General features: G+C 49.8%; 1 protein-coding gene across 4 annotated transcripts in view; it reads left to right on the top strand.

Annotated features, from left to right (window-relative positions):
- Window positions 1-10,812: 10,812 nt before the first annotated feature.
- The window catches only part of ACAN (aggrecan), a 103,017-nt gene continuing 92,290 nt past the window's right edge, over window positions 10,813-21,539 (top strand). For all 4 annotated transcript variants that reach the window (XM_038746377.1, XM_038746380.1, XM_038746375.1 and 1 more), the window contains exon 1: window positions 10,813-11,032. The gene's annotated coding sequence lies outside the window, so the exon portion shown is untranslated. The remainder of the gene's footprint in view (window positions 11,033-21,539) is intronic.

Genomic DNA, 21,539 nt, shown 5'->3' with positions numbered 1-21,539 from the left:
GCACAGGCCTAGGAGTCAGAGGACCTGGGTTCTAATCCTGGCTCCCACAACTGTCTGCCGTGTGACTGTGGACAAATCACTTCACTTCTCTGTGCCTCATTGCCCTCATCGGCAAAATGGGGATTAAATCCTACTCCCTCCTACCTGGACCGTGAACCTCACATGGTACATGGATTGTGTACAGCCTGATTAACTTGCATCTACCCCAGCACTTAGTAAAGTGCCTGGCACATAGTAAATACTTAAAAGTACCATTCAAAAAAAATCTATTTTACAGATGAGGAGACTGAAGCTGAGAGTTGTCACGTGATTTGTTCAAGGCCACACAGCAGGGTGGAGATGGAACTATGGGTCTCCTAACAGACCCACAGTCTTTCCTCTTCCCAATGCTTAGAACAGTGCTTTGCACATAGTAAGTGCTTAATAAATGCCATCATCATTATTATTATTATTATCACCCCACGCTGCCAAGAAGCAAGAGTTCTAGGCAAGGCTCAGCCCCAGTCTACATTCTCTCTTAAAGGCTCTACCCCCAAGATACCTAGGAGAGAGAGATATTAAAGGGTCTTTTTTTAGGTACTTATATGCATCAGACACTGTACTAAGCACTGGAGTAGATACAAGCTAATCAGGTTGGACAGAGTCCATGTCCCAAATAGGGCTCACAGTCTTAATCCTCATTTTACAGATGAGGTAACTGAGGCACAAAGAAGTTAAGTGACTTGCCCAAGGCCACACAGCTGACACATGGTGGGGCCAGGATTAGAACCCAGGTCCTTCTGACTCCAAGGCCTGTGCTCTATCCACTAGGCCACGCTGCTTCTCATTTCAATCAATTAATCATGGCATTTGCTAAGCACGTACTATACGTCAAGCACTGTTCTAAGAGCTGGGATAGATACATGATAATCATGTCTGACACAGCCCTGTCCTACATGGGGCTCACAGTCTAGGTAAGAAGGAGAATAGACACTGAATTCCAAATTTGCAGCAAAAGAGGCCCAGATAAGTTAAGGGACTTGCCAAAGGTCACCCAGAAGGCAAGTGGCAGAGCCGGGATTAGAACCCAGGTCCTATGGCTTCCAGGCCTGTGCTTTATTCACTAGGCTACACTGCTCCTCACCCAAACCCACCCAGGTCCAGCCAATCCGAGGGTGAGGTAAGGGGTTTAAAAATGGATCTGTCTGTAATAATAGGAAGACTAAATATTAGTGTTTGCTTCCAAAGCAGTAATGCTCAGCTGTTTTTAGTAGCAAGGCAGAGAATCTGGACTCCAGGAAGCCTAGCTGCTGATTGCACTCTAGCAGGTGTGGCAGAATGTTTACAGCTGTGGGCAAGAAATTGGGAGAGATGGAAGGTAACCTCAGTACCCCGAGGAAGAGAGTGGTCTTCCTCCTCCTGCGGGGCCTTGGTCCTCTTGGGGCCAGGCCGGGCCACCTCTAGATGCTTCACAGTAGTCTCAGTAGCCACAGTGATCTTCCTCTTGACTGTAAGCTTGTTCGGGCAGGGAACATGACTACCAACTCTGTTGTACTGTACTTCCCCAAGTGCTTAGTAAAGCGTTCTTCACATAGTAAGTGCTCAATACATAACATGGCTTGGATTGGATCCGTCCACCACAAGCAAGGTTGGCCGGTGATTTGGAAGGAGTCCTGCTGGCAGCTTGATCCCAGGGGCATTCCCAGCCTTGATTCTAATGAAACACAAGGAGGCAATTGGTAGTTACCAGTGATTAGGATTGAGAATCCTCAGGGAGAGGGGAGAGACCATGGGCATGACAGGGAGGAAGAGGGGAATGTAGAAAGAGTGTGGTATAATGATGCTCACTCCAACTCTTACATTCCTCCAATTGATGACATGGTACTGTGAGTGAGTGAGTACATACTTGACTCATTGTGAATCAATTGCCGGTTGAAGGCTTTGGGGTGGGAAGTGCGGGATGGATGGGTCTGGAGGGGTGGAGGAAAGTAGGGAGATATAGGTGACTTGAGAAAGGCTTCAAAATGGTGTGGCGACAGCTAGGGGTTGGGAAGGAGGAGAGGGAAGGGGCAAGAGGGAGAGCTCAGCACCAGGTCAATCAATTGATCGATCTGAGGTATTTCCTGAGTGCTTACTGCATGCGGAGCACTGTACTAAGCTCTTGGGAGAGTACAATTCAACAGAGTTGGTAGAAACATTTCCAGGTGAAGGAAGGCCTATTGCCCTTGACTTTGGGTTGGGGCCATGGGAATCCAGGGGGGCCCAGGGTAAAACGTCCCTCTGCAGGCGAGACTTTCAGGACCCATTAGGTGGGGCCTTTCGGGGTCCCACTTTTGGGCCCCCCTCAGATGCTGCCCCGGCTGATTGACCTTGGGCAAGTCACTTACTTTTTCTGGCCTCAGTTTCTTCATTTACAAAATGGGGATTCAATTCCTGTTCTTCCTCCCATTTAGACTGGGACCCCCAAGTGGGACAGAGAATGTGTCCGATTTGATTGTATTGTATTTACTCCAACTCTCGGCACAGTCCTTGACACAGAGAAAGAGCTTAACAGATACTGCAATTATTATCACTGGATGAAGCCGAATTTAGGGGGCAGTCTCCTCTGGGACTGGAACTCTATGGGTTCTGGGTTAGGGATAGTATGGGGGGTAGGGTTAGGGTCAAAGTAATAATTATGGTATTTGTGCTAACTATGTGCAAAGTTAGGGTTAGGGTTCGGATTAGGGTTAGAGCTAGAGTTAGGGTTAGGATTAAGGTTAGGGCTAGGGTTAGGATCAGGGTTAGGATTAGGTTAAGGGTCAGAATTAAGGTTAGGGCTAGGGTTTGGATTCAGGTTAGATTAGAGTTAGGGTTAGCGTTAAGGTTAGGGTTACTGTTAGGATTGTGGTTAGGGTTGGATAAGGGTTAAGGCTAAATTTAGGCAAGGGCAGAAGTGGGTTCTGGGCTGCACTGGTGCTGGGCAAACTGGCCAGTCCCCAAGGCCTGTGGCCACCCTCCCTGATGCCTCCCCAACTCTGTCCGGGAGCCCTGGGGGAGACATAACCCTGGCAGGCCAGATGAGATGAGCACAGGCCACCCAGAAGGAATGGGCCATAATAATAATAATAATGGCATTTATTAAGTGTTTACTATGTGCAAAGCACTGTTCAAAGTGCTGGGTGAGATACAAGGCAATCAGATTTTCCCATGGGGGGCTCACAGTCTTAATCCCCATTTTACAGATGAGGGAACTGAGGCACAGATAGTTAGTATGTTTGGTTTTATTCTCTGTCTCCCCCTTTTAGACTGTGAGACCACTGTTGGGTAGGGACTGTATCTATATGTTGCCAACATGTACTTCCCAAGCGCTTAGTACAGTGCTCTGCACAAAGTAAGCGCTCAATAAATACGATTGATTGATTGATTGATTGATTAAGTGACTTGCCCAAAGTCACACAGCTGACAAGTTAGGGAGCGGGGATTTAAACCCATGACCTCTGACTCCAAAGCCCAGGCTCTTTCCACTAAGCCACACTGCTTCTCATAAGCATAGCATCCCTGTTACATTAGTCCATCCTGTTTCCAACAGCACCATTTGTCGGGTCAGTGGAGGAAATAGGGAAGAGCCGCCCTTCAACACATTGCCCCTCTCCCAACCGCTGACTCACCCGTTCTTCTCCCTTTCCCCCTCCTCCATTTCCCCTCTACTTTTTGACCCTTTTTCCCTCTTCCCCAATTTTCTACCCCTGGCCCATCCTGCCCATCCTGCCTCCAGTTTCTACACTTCTGGTCCCTTCAAACTAGGACTAAGAGTAGAAACAATTAATCAATCAATCAATCAATCGTATTTATTGAGCACTTACTGTGTGCAGAGCACTCTACTAAGCGCTTGGGAAGTACAAGTTGGCAACATATAGAGACAGTCCCTACCCAACAGTGGGCTCACAGTCTAGAAGCATTTACTAGATCAAAGAGAGGCCCCCCTCACCATGGGGGTTCAGTTAACCTCTCCATGGGGTCCCTGGAACAGAAGAACCTGGGTTCAGACCCCAAAGGGATGAGCTACCCCCATTGACCTCATCTCCTTCCCCTTCACTCTTCTCTTCTCAGCCTCTGCCTCACCTTCCCTCTTCTCACAGCCCACTCTGCCACCCTCCCTCCACAAGGGTCTGTGCCACGGTGACCCTGGGCATCGGCCATCCCAAGGTCCAAATGCCACCTCTGATGCAACTTCTCTGGCCAGAGGGGAATGGGGAGGAAAGATAGGTGTCCCTCACCTCCTTGCTGACCAAATAAGGTAGGGAGGATGAAAAAGGCAGAGATTGGATAGACTGAGGCTGGAAGCTGGAATGGCCTAGGAGCACAGGCCTCTGACCTTTGAGGCAGAACACCAAGACTTGTAGCAGCAGGAGGATCAGCCGCTGCAGCAACAGCAGCGGCCCATGTGTCTTTCTCTGCCCAGAAGGCCAGATGCCTGCTCTGCAACCAGAACCAACACACTGAGGCAAGGGCCGCAGGATGGGTGAGTGTGTCGTGGGTGAGACCCAGGTGCCCCACTGTGGATGGGGATCATAAGTGGATTCCTCCCATGTAGGGAGAGCACATGGTGAGAGCTAGCTGCCCACTGATGCGTGGGTAATGGAATGGATTCTTCCAGTGTGGGAAAGTAAGTGGATTTGTCCCGAGTGGGAAGTGCACATAGGTGAGAGCTAGCCTCTTCACCCACGCACGATTAACATATGATTGTCTTATGATTGTGTTCCTCCCGTTAGGGAAGCTCGAATATTGCTAATTGATTACATTCCTCCCGAAAGGGAAGCTCAATCCATTGCATCTAAACAACTAAATAATCCAATTCGCCTCGTGGAATAAATTTTATATAAAACTCAGGCTTTCCATCCCTGGCCTCTCTCTCTTTCTCTCTCTCTCTCTCTCTCTCTCTCTCTCTCTCTCTCTCTCTCTCTCACCTCGCCGATTACTGAAGGAACCCGTCCCCAGACGACGGGTGACATAAATGGCGATGAGGATGGGATCGGCGATAGGCGACAGAGAGTCAAGAGGGCTGTTTGAATTCCTCGTGGATCAGGGATGGAAAACCCCGAGATGGGACAGCCGCTTGGTGGAGGAGCACTGGGAGGATCCAGCCAATCTGGTGAGGGAGTTTTGTGATTGGCGGGAGGCTACCCAAATCAGGAAAAAGAAAGGAAAGACCGCCCTCCTCGATCTCCTAGCAACGGAACTGCAGGCCGCAGTCCGGGACCGCTGGCAGTGTTGGCAAGAGAGGGCAGCCCTAGAGACAAAGCTAAAAGAAGGTGGCATGAAATGCCTCTTATTGCAGACAGCATCCGAGGTAAAAATGCAGCAGGCGATCCTTTTGAAGCAGAAATTGGCACCCCGGGTGGTTAAGGAGTTAGAAGAATGGAGGAAACTTCCAGTAACTGAGCAGGAAATCAAGCGGATCATGTACTCAGGGCTGGGTGGGAAGAATTCCCCTGAGGAGGAGAAGGGGAATCCAGATCCCTTATCACAACTGGGACCGCCCTCTTCCCCGCGGGAGTGGGAGCTGCCCCCGCAGAACCCCGAGGGGCAGCCCCAGCCCCTCTACCCTATTATCAAAGAAAAGCGGAATCCTGAAGGAAAGGTCACCCAAACTACAAGCTTCACAGCCACGGAGCTCAGGCAGCTCTCTAAGGACCACGGGGAACCGGTGATAGGCTGGCCGGCCAGGGTATGGAAGGGAGCAACCGCCCAGGTGGACCTCGGCCCCAATGAAAGCAGCTGCCTAGATTTGGGCCCAGGGGTGGATGTGACTCACACTCATTCATTCATTCATTCATTCAATCGCATTTATTGAGCACTTACTATGTGCAGAGCACTGTACTAAGTGCTTGGGAAGTACAAGTTGGCAACATGTACAGACGGTCCCTACCCAACAGCGGGCTCACACTCACACTCAAGTTCGTACCCTCTGGACCCTCGTGGTACATTGGGCTTGGGCAGTTCCCCGGAGTGAACAGGGAAGGGTTGGCACCCTCCGGGGGACCGACCCAGCTACATTAAACCAACATCTCCTGGTGCTTGGAATTGAACAACTCCTGGATGAGAGGGAGAGGATTCAGGAACCTAGCCCCGGTCCCTTTCGTGCCATAGTAATGGGTGCACCACCAGAGCCAGAGCGCTGGCTGGCTCAGCGTTTGATGGATAGGGCCACTGGGATACAAACCTGGAGCACTTTGGCCAATGTGGTCAACAGTGACTGGTCCCTATTCCAGTCCCCTGAGGTGCTGATTACCCAGCATGTAGCAGCCATGATCAGGAAAGACCTGGTGTTCAGGATGACAATGCCAGTTCCAACAAACACTAAAAGGGACACCCACTGACCTCCACAGCGGGTTGGCTCAGGAAGATTGGGCCCAGGAGAACTGGAGGCCCTATGGCAGGAGTTAAGGGAGCGGGGCTTTCCTACGGATGAACTGGGTGGGCTGCCCACCCATATCCTGAAGCTGCTCACTCAGGAAGGTAGACCAATGTCTCCAACCATCACGGAGCAGGGAAACTAGAAGAGGGATCCTGCGGGCCCGGCCGTTGGCCCTCTCACAACTCAGGTGCTCCCCGCATATGACCGTCCTAGTAAATGGTCATTAGGAAGTCTCCTTACTGGTAGACACCGGGGCCCGGATAACTATGATTAGGAAGGATGCTTGGCAAGGCAGCCAACCATCAATTACAGGAAATATTGGCATAATTGGGGTCACTGGGAAACGGGGGACCCTCCCCATCACCCGAGCACCCAGCTACTCACAAGAAATTTTCAAGAGAAGGCGTGGGGGTAAGAAACTTAACCACTTCGCCCTCAGGGTGAGAGCTATCAGTTTGGGAGATCAGAAGGGAATTCCTTTGAGGGAAGGCACCTCCCTTCAGCAAAGGATTACCTTCCCCTTAGTGAATGGCTGCCTTCCTTAGGAGTGAATTGGGAGTGAATTTGCAATTGTTCTCCCAGCCTAGGAACAACTGGAGGGGTGGTGATTTAATCATTATTTCTGAAATGCTACTACCTTAAGTTTTGCTAAATTAGTAAAAGGTAAAAGCAAATCGAATATAAAAGTCATCTTGATATATTTGAAATGATAAATAAATCTGACTGGGCAAACCTGTACAGCTAATCCCAATGAGGGCTGCCCACTAACTTTGGTAGAGGCTTGGAGATCCTCCAAGACCTAAACCCTTCTCTTTTGCAGACACCACGCCTGGGAGAGGGGGAATGACAACACATCGCTCTATGAAACTGCTTGGCCTGCTCGTCACTTAACGTGTTAAATATTATTAGTGATGGCGGCGGTTGTTCCGGATGGCCACCAAGTCACCGGGCAACTAAAGAATTAGACAGCATGTGACTGTCGAATAATAAAGTTTTTATTGGTAAGGCTGAAGACCGAATAGGGGGTAACGCACCCGGCGGGCTCATTTCCTTAAGGGAAAAGGCCCCAACTGCCCGATACAACGGGCTTATATACCGCTGTTGCTGATCACAGTGATTGGTAGATTTGAAAACAGTGGGGACTGGATTACTGCAGATTTGGTACAGAGCTGGGCAGAGTCTACCTCCTTATTTGGTTTGGTTCCTGGACCCAGCCAGTGGGCTGCAGGGTCAAAGGCCCATACCAGATATGGCAACAGAACCACGTACATTCAAACAATATCTGCAACCTTTCCATGGTGCATGAGGGGCCCCCATCATTAGGACATGCAAAGTCCAGATTTAATTGCTGTATATTATAAATTGAATGTATTAGAACTGGGGTTTGTTCATCTTTGCTTGTTAAATTGGTTCAAATGGCCTTTAATATAAAATTTCCAGTATGTTAAGGGTTGACAATGCAAGTTCTGCGTGTTGTCTCTGCCATAGCCTAGCTAAGGGGCAAACAGCAGTTGTACATTATTCGGTATTGATGGCGGCGGTTGTTCCGGATGGCCACCAAGTCGCTGGGTGACTAAAGAATTAGTCAGGCAGCATGTGACTGCCGAAAGTTTTAATAAAGTTTTATTGGTAAGGCCGAAGACCGAATAGGGGGTAAGGCACCCAGCGGGCTCATTTCCTTAAGGGAAAAGGCCCCGAAGACCGAATAAGGGGTAACGCACCCGGCGGGCCTATTTCCTTAAGGGAAAAGGCCCCAAAGACTGAATAGGGGGTAACGCACCTGTCATGCTCATTTCAATCAATCAATCGTATTTATTGAGCGCTTACTGTGTGCAGAACACTGTACTAAGCGCTTGGGAAGTACAAGTTGGCAACATATAGAGACAGTCCCTACCCAACAGTGGGCTCACAGTCTAGAAGGGGGAGACAGAGAACAAAACAAAACATATTAACAAAATAAAATAAATAGAATAGATATGTACAAGTAAAATAAATAAATAAATAGAGTAATAAATATGTAAAAACATATATACATATATACAGGTGCTGTGGGGAAGGGAAGGAGGTAAGACAGGGGGATGGAGAGGGGGACGAAGGGGAGAAGAAGGAGGGGACTCAGTCTGGGAAGGCCTCCTGGAGGAGGTGAGCTCTCAGTAGGGCCTTGAAGGGAGGAAGAGAGCTAGCTTGGCAGTTGTTGGGAGGGAGGGCATTCCAGGCCAGGGGGATGACGTGGGCCGGGGGTCGACAACGGGACAGGCGAGAACGAGGCACGGTGAGATTAGCGGCAGAGGAGCGGAGGGTGTGGGCTGGGCTGTAGAAAGAGAGTAGGGAGGTGAGGTTGGAGGGGGCAAGGTGATGGAGAGCCTTGAAGCTGAGGGAGAGGAGTTTCTGCCTGATGCGCAGATTGATTGGTAGCCACTGGAGATTTTTGAGGAGGGGAGTTTTCCTTAAGGGAAAAGGCCCCAAAAACCGAATAGGGGGCAATGCACCCGGCAGTCTCATTTCCTTAAGGGAAAAGGCCCCGAGTGCTCAATACAATGGGTTTATATACTGCTGTTGCTGATCACAGTGATTGGTAGATTTGAAAACAGTGGGGACTGGATTGGTGCAGATTTGGTACAGATTTGGTGCAGAGCTGTGCGGAGTCTATCTCCCTATTTGGTTTGGTTCCTGGACCCAGCCAGTGGGCTGCAGGGTCTAAGGCCCATACCAAATATGGCAACAGAACCGTGTACATTCAAACAATATCTGCAACCGTTCCATGGTGCATGGCGGGGGTGGGGGTGGGGGGGCATCATTATCATACTTATGTACAGATCTGGATGTCCACTTTGTCTTCGTGATTGTTTCCTCTTAAGGGACTGGAAAGGTTTAGTCATTATATCCCAAGGATTTGGAAAGCAACAGAGGAATAATTGGAAAATTTGTTAAAATTGTTAGTAGTATTTTCAAGAATGAGTTAAGAATAATTGTTTAATATTATTAGGAAAAAGCTATTATTTCAAACTTTATAAATCATATCTGGCTATATGATGCTCCTGGGTACTTCTCTGCCTCACAATTCTATGGTCAGGATTGCCTGACTTCCAGACAGGTCCAGCAAAGGAATCATCACTGAACTGCCTCCCAGAGAGTCTGTCTTCAGTCTTAGCCATGACGTGACAGCATCAAGGAAGGGAACCTGTTTCTACCAAGCCACCTGTTTCAACATGACTGGTGCCCCTCACCCCTTCATTCCAGTGATCCTGGACAATTGGACACGATGATCTCTGGCAATGTACCATGCAGCTAACAAGGAGTCCACACCACCAGAGGAGTTTTGGACTGGTTCTATGGACTCTTTAGACTTGGGGCGGGGGGAAGCTCACTATTCCATGAGTTGCTGCTACTTTTGCTCCTGACAGTGGGCTTAGTGGGAGGATGGTGGTTACTAAGTTGCTGTTGTTCGGCCCTCTTCACACAGGTGCGACAAACACTACAGTCGGCCCCAGCTCTTGCCTCCGTGCGTTACCTTAAGACCATTGTAGTCCACCAATCACCCTCCATACCTCTGGTCCAGCCCACATCCTCCCTCTGTCCTGGAATGCCCTCCCTCCGCACATCCGCCAAGCTAGCTCCCTTCAAAGCCCTACTGAGAGCTCACCTCCTCCAGGAGGTCTTCCCAGACTGAGCCTCCTTTTTCCTCTCCTCCTCCCCATCCCCCCGCCCTACCTCCTTCCCCTCCCCACAGCACCTATATATATGTTTGTACAGATTTATTACTCTATTTAGTTTACTTGTACATATTTACTATTCTATTTTGTCAGTGATGTGCATCTAGCTTTACTTCTATTTATTCTGATGACTTGACCCCTGACCACATGTTTTGTTTTGTTTTGTTGTCTGTCTCCCCCTTCTCGACTGTGAGCCCGTTGTTGGGTAGGGACAGTCTCTGTATGTTGCCAACTTGTACTTCCCAAGTGCTTAGTACAGTGCTTTGCACACAGTAAGTGCTCAATAAATACAATTGAATGAATGAATGAATGAATGAAGGTCTGCACACCTTGAGGGCTCCGCCCCCGTCACCCCTGGCCAGGGGATGGGCCCTGTCCTCTGCCCGAACCCATGGATCCACTTTTCCGGCTTCCGTGGCCAGCCGGGGAAAGACATAGGTCCTTGCGGTCAGAGGAGGGACAGCACTGGTGAGCATGGCCTCCAGCACCACCCCCACTACCATGTGCCCCAGAAGGGACGCAGGGGAGGTTGGGGTCAAGTGGGCACATTTGGCGAGGGCCAAGGTATGTTATGTGCCAAGGTGAACCTGGGCATCGGCCATCCCGAGGTCAAAATGCCACCTCTGATGCAACTTCCCTGGCTGGAGGGGAGCGGCGTGGAAATATAGGTGTCCCTCACCTCCGTGCCAACCAAATAAGGTATGGAGTATGAAAAGGGCAGAGATTGGATAGACTGAGGCCGGAAGCTGGAATGGCCTAGGAGCACAGGTGACAAATACCTGTCGCCTTTGAATTTCAGGGCAGAACACCAAGACAAGCAACAGCAGGAGGATCAGCTGCTGCAGCAGCCGCGGCGGCCCACGTGTCTTTCTCTGCCCAGAAGGCCAGATGCCCGCTCTGCAACCAGAACCAACACACTGAGGCAAGGGCTGCGGGACGGGTGAGTGTTTCATGGATGGGACCCAGGTACCCCGCTGCAGATGGGGATCATAAGTGGATTTCTCCCATGTAGGGAGAGCACAGGGTGAGAGCTAGCCACCCACCACGTGTGTGGGTAATGGAATGGATTCTTTCCGTGTGGGAAAGTAAGTGGATTTTTCCCGAGTGGAAAGTGCACGTGGGTGAGAGCTAGCCTCCTCACCCATGCGTGATTAACATATGATTGTGTTCCTACCATTAGGGAAGCTCGAATATTGCTAATTGATTACATTCCTTCTGAGAGGGAAGCTTAATCCATTGCTTCTAAACAACTAAATAATTCAATTCACATCGTGGAATAAATTTTATGTAAAACTCAGGCTTTCCGTCCCCGGCCTCTCTCTCTCTCCCCCGCCTCACTGATTACTGAACGAACCCATCCCTGGATGACGGGTGACAGGGTCTCCTCTCCAAATGGGTGGGGCCAAAGTCACAGACCCAGCCCCCCCGCCTCCTTAGGGCTGGCCAACCCCCCTGCCCCGAGAAAGCTGCCTTTCTATGCGGCTGATGGCTTCCCGCTGACCACCCTCCATCTGTATGAGCCAACAACACTCCCCGCCCAGCCTCGGAGGAGCAACACAGTTCTCTCTTGTCCCCTCCCTGGAAGTTTCCAGTAAAAGGGTCTCAAATACGATCGCATGGCAGCCATGCTAATTAAGTTTGAAATCGTTCCTCCCTTCTCCAGCCCTCCACCACCCAAGCCCTGGAAACCACAAAAAACAGATCCACACAGTTAGGCCCATTCTCCAGCCCTGTGAGTTGAGACCATGACAGGAGAGCTTGATCGGGCCCACAGGGTGGCCCCTGAATTGCCCGTTCCCAGCAGGGCCAGGGAAAGCCTTAGCTGCCCTACCCACCCTTTCCCCCCAACCCTCCCAGCCTTGACCTCCACCCCCTCCTCCCTCCATAGCAGTTCCTGTTTTTTCTTGAGTCTTTTGGGAGGCAATCTAGGCCTGGTTGGTCTACAGTGAATGTGCCAGCTTGTATCGTGAGGGTGTGGGGGCATGGAGAGGGGAGGCCACTGGTGGTTTGGAGCGAGGGATGGCCTTCCACCCCAAGTTGGCTATTTTCGGAGCCCCTGAGCAGGCCGCTCTGGGCATCTTTGGGTACGTTTGTGTCATGTAAGGAGTTTGAGTGTTCAGTTTCTGACCAGCAAAACGCAGGGACCACCTCCTGGCAATGACTCAAGGGTTGGCTTAGGGGTGACAGGACTCTTGGGCTCTCTGGCAGATGAGAAAATGGTCTCTTCTTCCTCCTCCTCCTCCTTCTCCTCTTTCTCATCCTCCTCCTTCTCCTCTTCCTTCTCCTCCTCCTCCTCCTCCTTCCTTTTTCTTCCTCCTCCTTCCTCTTCATCCTCTTCTTCCTTCCCCCTCCTCCTCATCATTCCCCCCGCCCCGCTGCAATGTTTGGAGAAGTACCTGGAGAGACTTAGGCCAAAAGAAACAGACAAATGGCTTGGGATGGGAGGGCATCCCCTATTCTACTTGCATAACTCCAGGAGGCATCAGCCTCCTCATACCCCCAGAGTAAAGCATTGGTAGAGAGTGCTGATGGTGGGAAGATGGCCATGGGTTCAGTGGACAGGCAAAAACCCTTCTCAGTGTGGCCCTGGTGTTTTTGAGAAGCAGTGTGGCACAGTGGAAAGAGCCCGGGCTTGGGAGTCAGAGGTCATGGGTTCCAATCCTGGCTCTGCCGTTTGTCAGCTGTGTGACCTTGGACAAATCACTTGACTTCTCTGTGTCTCAGTTACCTCATCTGTAAAATGGGGATTAAGGCTATGAGCTCCACGTGGGACAACCTGATAATCTTGTATTCTCCCCAGTGCTTAGAACAGTGCATTGCACATAGTGAACGCTTAATAAATGCCATTATTATTATTATTATTGGAAAGGCTAAGAGTCCTTTTAAATCAATCAATGGTATTTAGTGAGCACTTACTCTGTGTACAGCACTGTACTAAGCACTTGGGAGAGTACAATATAATAGAGTTGGTAGACATGTTCCCAGACAACAATGAGTTGGCAGTCTGAAGGCCACCTAGCTTTAAGTGTCCACCCTGTCTTAATAATAATAATAATAATTGTATTTCATAAAAAACTTACTATTGCCAAGCCCTGAACTAAGTGCTGGGGTAACTACAAGATGATAAAATCGGATCCAGTCCCTGTCTCACTTGGGGCTCGCATTCTAAAATGGAGAGAGAACTGGTATTTGATCCCCATTTTACAGATGAAGAAACTGAGGCACAGAGCCATAACGAGACTTGATGGTGGTAGACAGTGGCATAGCCGGGATCAGAACCCAGGTCCTCTGACCCCCTCCCCCCTGCCCCGCCCTGCATGTCTGTGCTCTTTCCAGTCTTTCCCTACAAATGGGGGCTGGGGGAGTTGGAGGAGGGGAGGGAGAGTGCTGCTCCCACTTGGCAAATATTGACTCAGCAGCTCAGGAATAACAGCACTGGGCGAGATGTTCCCAAGGGCCCTGGCTGTTCATCCAGGGAGAAGGAGTGGGTCTGCTCTCTGCCTCTGAGGTCCCAGCCCTCTTCCCTGGACACCCAGCCCCATAGGAAGACCCCAAGGAAAACTGCAGCTTCCTCCTGCTTCTTTTTCTTCATTAGTATTATTTGCTTACTATCTGCCAAGCACTGTACTAATAGCTGGAGTGACATAAATAGATAAAGTATGTTTATTTATATTAATGTCTGTCGCCCCCTCTAGTTGTAAGCTTGTTCTGGGCAGAGAACGTGTTTGCCAAGTGCTTAGTACAGTGCTCTGAACACAGTAAATGTTTAATAAATATTATTACTTCCACTATTGGATACAAAAAAATAAATTGGACACTGTCCCTGTCCCACATGGGGCTGACAGTCTGAAAGAGGTAGACCGGATCAACTGGACGATAATAGAAAAGTGTTTAGTACAGTGCTTTATACATTTCAAGTGCCACTCTAACCGCTATTGCTATATTGTACTCTCCCAAGCACTTAATACAGTACTTTGCACATAGTAAGAATTCAATAAATTCCACTGAATGAATTCACCCCTAACAGCAATCCCCACCAGCAAAACCAGCACCTTTCATCATACTATAGTTGGAGAGACTGCTGATTATGTTCTGAGAGGGAGCAGATCTGAGAACCAGCAGCAGCAGGAGGCCAACATGGGGCACTTCTTAAAAAAAGGCTTCAAAAGGACCACAGGTCCTGGAGGCCAGTGGACAGAAGCCCTAGGCTAGTGGCATGGAGCAACACCATTTTACAGAAGAAACTGAGGCACAGAAAAGTTAAATGACTTGCCCAAGGTCCCACAGAAAACAAATGACCTAGTAGATAGAGAATGGGCCTGGGAGTCAGAAGGACATGGATTCTAATCCTGGCTCCATCATTTGTCTGCTGTGTCACCTTGGACAAGTCACTTCACTTCTCTGTGCCTCAGTTACCCGTTTGTAAAATGGGGATTAAAACTGTGAGCCCATGTGGGACTTGGACTGTGTCTCATGTGATTAATTTGTATCTACCCCAGCACTTAGTACAGTACATACAGCACATAGTAAATGCTTAACAAATATCATGTTAAAAAAAATGTGGCAGAGCCAGGATTAGGACCCAGGTCCTCTGACTTCCAGGCCTGTTCTCTTTCCACTAGGCCAACTACTTCTCTCAGTGCTTAGTCCAGTGCTCTGCACGCAGTGAGGGCTTAATAAATACTGTTACTTCTACGCAGAGAAGACACAGTGTGGAGAGGCTGGGTGGAGGGTTTTGCCTCCCTAGAAGACTGAGGCACTGTCAATGGTTTCATCCTGGAAAAAGGAGGACAACTTCATATTTATATCCAGTGACTCTAAACGGCCCGGAGCAGAGACCCGCTTCCAGAAGAAGAAATGCTCAGAGCCTTACACAAGAACAGTTCAAGCTCTTCAGAGCCAGCCTGGAGCCACTTACCTGCCCCAGAGAGCTCATCCAAGGTCAACAGCCAGCTGTTTAGATGGTACTGAACCAGACAGAGGATTCTGGGAAAAAAGCCAATCAGCCCCCATCTCCTCAGAGAAGGAGCTGAAAATGGAGCCCAGTAGAAAGTCAAAAATCATCAAGTTGTCATTCACTCATTGGGAAGGGGCTTGCTGGCTCTGGGCCTGGGGTCCTTCTGCTGACCTTGACCACCCCCCTGATCCCGAGGGAGCAAAGGCCTGGACAGGAGCCAGCCAGGAAGAGGTCCCCTTGGGTCCTTCTGCTGATCTTGCCCCTCCAATCCCCAATACCGAGAGCGCGGAGGCCTGGACCAGAGCCAGTTGGGAAACGGTTTCCATAGGCAGCCCCCTGGAGGCCCAGGGCAATGGGGGATGGGGAGGAAAGGGGTCCAGAGGGTTCAGGCTCGCATGAAATGGGGTGCGGGAGGCAGGAAGACAAAGTGAGAGAGGGAGGGAGTAGGAGAGGTGGATCCAGACAGACAGACAAACAAACAGGGAGGGACAGATCCACACCAGTTGGGCAGCTCTGGAGAAAGATGGAGGCAGTTCCAGGAAGCTGGAGGGAGCCACCATCTCAGGGCAGCTCCTGGGAGGGAGACCACGATGGGGAAGTATTTGAAACTTTCCACCGGGTGAGGGGTGGATTTTGTGCAGCTGCAGGGCGACTAGTGGTCACCCTTGGTCATCCGGGTTTGGTCTTCGGGATAGGGGACCGAGATGGCCGTTTCTGAAGGAAACCAGCTTAGAGCCTTTGCCAGGGAAACCTCAGAAGACCCCCTGACTGCAGGCTAAATCAATCAGCCAATCAATCGACGGTATTTATTGAGCGCTTATCATAAAGTGCACTGTACTTAGCACTTGCGAAACTACAGTACGATAGAGGTGTGTAAGCTCCACAAGAAGCTTACAGTCTTTGGGAAGAGATGGACAATGAAATAAATTCGAGATATATATAATAAATTATAGATAGGTTTCTCCTCTGGTAGAAGTATCAACAAGGCTCATTCACTGTGGGCAGGGAACGTGTCTACCAGCTCTACTAGATTGAATTCTCCCAAGTGCTTTGTATCTTCCTCTGCCCCCAGTAAGTGCTCAATAAATGCCATTGATTGATTGACTGGATCAATTGCACTGCTGTCCTAAGCCTCTTGACCCCACTTTCCAACACACCAGACTCCAGGAGGCCCCATGGCCAATCTACCCACTATAAAAATGGCGGCTAGGCCCGAGGGTGCCTGGGGAGGTACCTCTTGGCTCAAACGACCCTAACAGGCTGACGAGGAGGTGGTGGAGACAGACCATGGACCTCTCCAGGGAAGATGGCCACCCAACAAGCTGTTTTCTGCATGCCCTGCAGCCGGTAGGCCCCTAGAAACTGCTCTCTTCTCCTTCCAAATCTCCTCCCCGACTTATGGTAGTCTAACTGTCTTCTTCTTGGGAACAGGGAGCAGGGCAGGGACGTGGGCCAGAGTCATGTTCCGATCCACTGGCGGGGTCTGGCGTGAGCAGCGGGGGCAGTTGTTCAGCCACTCACTCCCCACGCTCCCAGGACATCGGCCGGACGCTTGAAAACAAACCCAACAGCTGACCCACAAAACCCGGCTCTGTCCGCCCCGTTCCCCACCTCAGCCTTTTCTATCTTTACCGGGCAGAGAGGAGAAACCACTATCTGGGGAGCCAGCGGGGCAGGAGGGGAGAAGAAGCTAGGAGGGGCAGGCCCGCTGTTTACGTCTGAAATTTGAAAAGCCGCTTAGTGTGTGGAGGGAGAAGGCGTTGCTTTCAGAGGAATTTGGGAGGAGAATTCCAACTCCAGAAGGTTGAATAGGTGCCTTGTCCCCTGCCTCTTACACTGGAAAGCAACGTTTCTCCCTAAGGCATCCAAGAGGGGCAGCGGCCCCCAAGGGTGGGGGAGTTAGCACTTACCGGCAAAGATAGGAGATGAGAGTTGGTCCTTTGGGGAATGGAGAGATGTGTGAAGGGTAAGACCCACGGTTGAGGCTCTGCACACCTTTCCGTCCTCTGCCTTGGGTCTCCTGATTTGGGAGAGCATGTTGGGAGGGAAGACCCTTGGGGAGATTAACAATCCTTGATTGCCTCCATCCCACTCAGCTCTTAATGCTAATCTGGTTCTGGCCAAAGCTAACTGGGGAGGACTGGGGATTGTGGGGAATCTGGACCATCTATTTTAGGGCTGGGGGATGCAGAACAATCTCTCCTACCAGTACAGCTGTCAATCGACCGTATTTATTGAGCACTTACAATGTGCAGAGCACTGTACTAAGCACAACCCAACAGAATTAGCAGACACATTCCTTGTCCATAATCTAGGCAGGGAGACAGACATTAATTTAAAATAAAGAAGTAATTTGTGGTATATAATTTAAAGATATGTACAGAAGTACTGTGGGGTTGGGGGTTGGGGTTGGGGGTGGGGCAAATAGCAAATGTCCAAAGGTCACATTGTGTCTGCTTCTGTCTGCAATTTTGGGGGATGGTCAGATTGTAAATTCCTCTAGGGCAGGGATTGTGTCTGCTTACTGTTTTGCCCTCTCCCAAATGCTAAATACAGGGTCCAGTGCACAGTTGACTGTATAGAGTAGCAATCTTGTCTATCAATCAATCAATCAATCAATCATATTTATTGAGTGCTTACTGTGTGCAGAGCACTGTACTAAGTACTTGGGAAGTACAGGTTGGCAACATATAGAGATGATCCCTACCCAACAGTGGGCTCACAGTCTAGAAGGGGGAGACAGAGAACAAAACAAAACATATTAACAAAATAAAATAAATAGAATAGATATGTACAATAGATATGTATAAATAAATAAATAAATAGAGTAATAAATACGTACAAACATATGTACATATATACAGGTGCTGTGGGGAAGGGAAGGAGGTAAATTGGGGGGCATGGAGGGGGAAGAGGGGGAGAGGAAGGAGGGGGCTCAGTCTGGGAAGGCCTCCTGGAGGCCTTCTGGAGAGCCTCCCGGAGAAGGTGAGCTGTCAGTAGGGCCTTGAAGGGAGGAAGAGAGCTAGCTTGGTGGATGTGGGGAGGGAGGGCATTCCAGGCCAGGGGGATGATGTGGGCCAGGGGTCGACGGCGGGACAGGCGAGAACGAGGCACGGTGAGGAGATTAGCGGCAGAGGAGCAGAGGGTGCGGGCTGGGCTGTAGAAGGAGAGAAGGAAGGTGAGGTAGGAGGGGGCGAGGTGATGGAGAGCCTTGAAGCCAAGGGTGAGGAGTTTCTGCCTGATACGTAGGTTGATTGGTAGCCACTGGAGATTTTCGAGGACCAACTTTAATGCCTTCTCCCAAGTGCTCAGTACAGATCTCAACACAGTAGACTGTGTGCTCCTTGAGGGCGGGGATCATGTCTACCTACTTACAATAGACATCCTAGCTCCACCACATGTCTGCTGTGTGACCTTGGGCAAGTCACTTCACTTCTCTGTGCCTCAGTTACCTCATCTGTAAAATGGGGATTGAGACTGTGAGCCCCACATGGGACAGGGACTGTGTCCAACTCAGTTTGCCCATAGCCACCCCAGCGATAGTGCTCAATAAATACCATTGATAGATGGAATGATTTGTTGATTGAAACAACAATTACACTACCTGCATTCCACATGTGTGGACATCGGCACTCTTTATGGTGGGGAGTGGCTGGGGGGGGTATCTCTTGTTCCAGCATCCCCCTCCTCTAAGGACCCGAGTCTCTGGTTCAGCCTCCTGACGTCCATCCCGAGGCCAGACCTTCCTACATCGACCCCCTGGATGTTTCTCAGTGTAAACCTGTTACTTGAGATAATAATAATAATAATAAATATTAATTATTATTATTATTGCGGTGCTTGTTAAGTGCTTACTACATGCCAGGCACCATACTCAGTGCTGGGGTAGATACAAGCAAATCAGGTTGGACACAGCCCCTGTCCCATGTGAGGGTCACAGTCTCAATCTCTATTTGACAGATGAGGAAATTAAGGCATAGGGATGTGAAATGACTTGCCCACAGCAGACAAGTGGCAGAGCCAGGATTACAAGCCATGACCTTCTGACTCCCAGGCCATGCTCTATTCACTATGCCATGCTGCTTCTACACCCAATGAGTCTCAGTCTCTTAGACTGTGAGCCCCATGTGGGACAGAAACTGTGGCCTAGTGGACAGAACCCAGGTTTGGGAAGTCAGAAGGACCTGGGTTCTAATCCCAGCTCTGCCACTTGTCTTCTGGGAGAGCTTGAGCAAGTCATTTCACTTCTCTGTGCCTCAGTTTCCTCCTCTGGGAAATGAGTATGAAAACTGGGAACCCTATGTGGTGCATGGACGGTGTGCAACCTGATTAGCTTGTAATCATCCCAGTGCTTAGTACAGTGCCTGGAGCATAGTAAGTATATAGCAAATTCCACTAAAAGAAAAATGATGGTTTGAATAAACATGCCTCCTCTCAACAGACCATGTGGTGGCTATGGGACGTGGCTGTTGTTTTCAGGGGGACCAGGTTTATTTTGGTCAGGGACCACTTGATGTTTAGGGCAGTGCCTCCACCCAGGACTTCCCACCCACTGTGTCCTGGCAAACCCTCTGCCTTGGTAGGACAGGCTGGGCCCAGACAGAGAGACCAGTCAGGACAGGATGCAGGGAACTGGACAGGGAACTCAGGTCACACTAACATGGCCAGGGAATTACTTACTTCTCACAAAGCAGCACAGAGAATACCACTGGCAGGTGAGACCTAACCAGGCCCCTCTTGGGGGGGCAGGTACCTGAATCTGGATCTGTGACTTCGGGCATTTGGTATTTGCCCCATCCTCAGCCCTACAGCACTTGTGTACATAACTATAAATAATATATTATAAATAATTTATGCGTATTAATGTCTTTCTCCCCCTCCAGACTATAAGCTCATCGTGGGCAGGGGATGCTTCTACCTACTCTGTTGTATCGTACTGTCCCAAGTGCTTAGTACAGTGCTCTGCTCGTTCAAGCTCTCATCCTATCCCGTCTGGACTACTGTATCAGCCTCCTCTCCGATCTCCCATCCTCTTGTCTCTCCCCACTTCAATTGATACTTCACGCCGCTGTCCGGATTGTCTTTGTCCAGAAGCGCTCTGGGCATGTTACGCCCCTCCTCAAAAATCTCCAGTGGCTACCAATCAACCTGTGCATCAGGCAGAAACTCCTCACCCTCAGCTTCAAGGCTCTCCATCACCTCGCCCCCTCCTACCTCACCTCCCTTCTCTCCTTCTACAGCCCAGCCCGCACCCTCTGCTCCTCTGCCGCTAATCTCCTCACCGTGCCTCGTTCTTGCCTGTCCCACCGTCGACCCCCAGCCCACGTCATCCCCTGGCCTGGAATGCCCTCCCTCCCCACATCCGCCAAGCTAGCTCTCTTCCTCCCTTCAAGGCCCTACTGAGAGCTCACCTCCTCCAGGAGGCCTTCCCAGACTGAGCCCCCTCCTTCTTCTCCCCCTCCTCCCCCTCTCCACCCCCTGTCTTACCTCCTTCCCTTCCCCACAGCACCTGTATATATGTATACATGTTTGTACGTATTTATTACTCTATTTATTTATTTTACTTGTACATATCTATTCTATTTATTTTATTTTGTTAATATGTTTTGTTTTGTTCTCTGTCTCTCCCTTCTAGACTGTGAGCCCACTGTTGGGTAGGGACCATCTCTATATGTTGACAACTTGTACTTCCCAAGCACTTAGTACAGTGCTCTGAACGCAGTAAGCGCTCAATAAATACTATTGATTGATTGCTCTGAACACAGTAAGTGCTCAATCAATATCATTGATTGATTGATTAGATGGCAGAGGCCAAGAGAATGAGGTTCAGGGTGGCAGTCATATTTGGGGGTTTCTCCAGCCCTCCACAGACAAATCCCATTTTCTCAGAGGATTCTGTCTCAGTCTTTTTCTATGACAGGGGGATTGAAGGATCCTGGGAAAGGCCTCAACATCACAAAGTGGCTTCATAACATCCTAAATGTCCCCTCAGAGTTTGAGGGGTACAGCCACAAGACCCCTCTAGACTGCAAGATCCTTGAGGGCAGAGATAAGGCCTACCAACTCTATTGTGCTGTGCTCTTCTGAGCGCTCTGTAAATACCACTGATTGATCGATGGTTTGAGTTAAGAGAAAGGGGTTAGATGGGAGTGGATCTGGGTCAGATTCACAGGCTCCCTGGCTCCCCCCATTCCCCCAGCTCCTCCCCTCCCATCTCCTCAGACACCTTTGTCCGTTCTCTTTCATGCCCACCCAAAATGGGTGCCAGGTCATAGAGGCCTTCCCCGACTAAGCCCTCTTTTCTTTTTTTTTCAACTCCTTCACTCTGCCTTGCTCCTTTTATTCATCCCCCCTCCCAGCCCCACAGAACTTATATACATATTCGTAACTGATTTATTTATATTAATGTCTTTCTCCCCTTCAAGACGGCAAACTCGTTGTGGACAGTGAATGTGTCTGTTATATTGTTATACTGAACTCTCCCAAGCAC

This window comes from Tachyglossus aculeatus, chromosome 5, assembly GCF_015852505.1.
Source record: "Tachyglossus aculeatus isolate mTacAcu1 chromosome 5, mTacAcu1.pri, whole genome shotgun sequence".
NCBI lineage: Eukaryota > Metazoa > Chordata > Mammalia > Monotremata > Tachyglossidae > Tachyglossus > Tachyglossus aculeatus.
The sequence above is the reverse complement of the archived record's forward strand: the minus strand, read 5'-3'. Positions and strand labels throughout refer to the sequence as shown.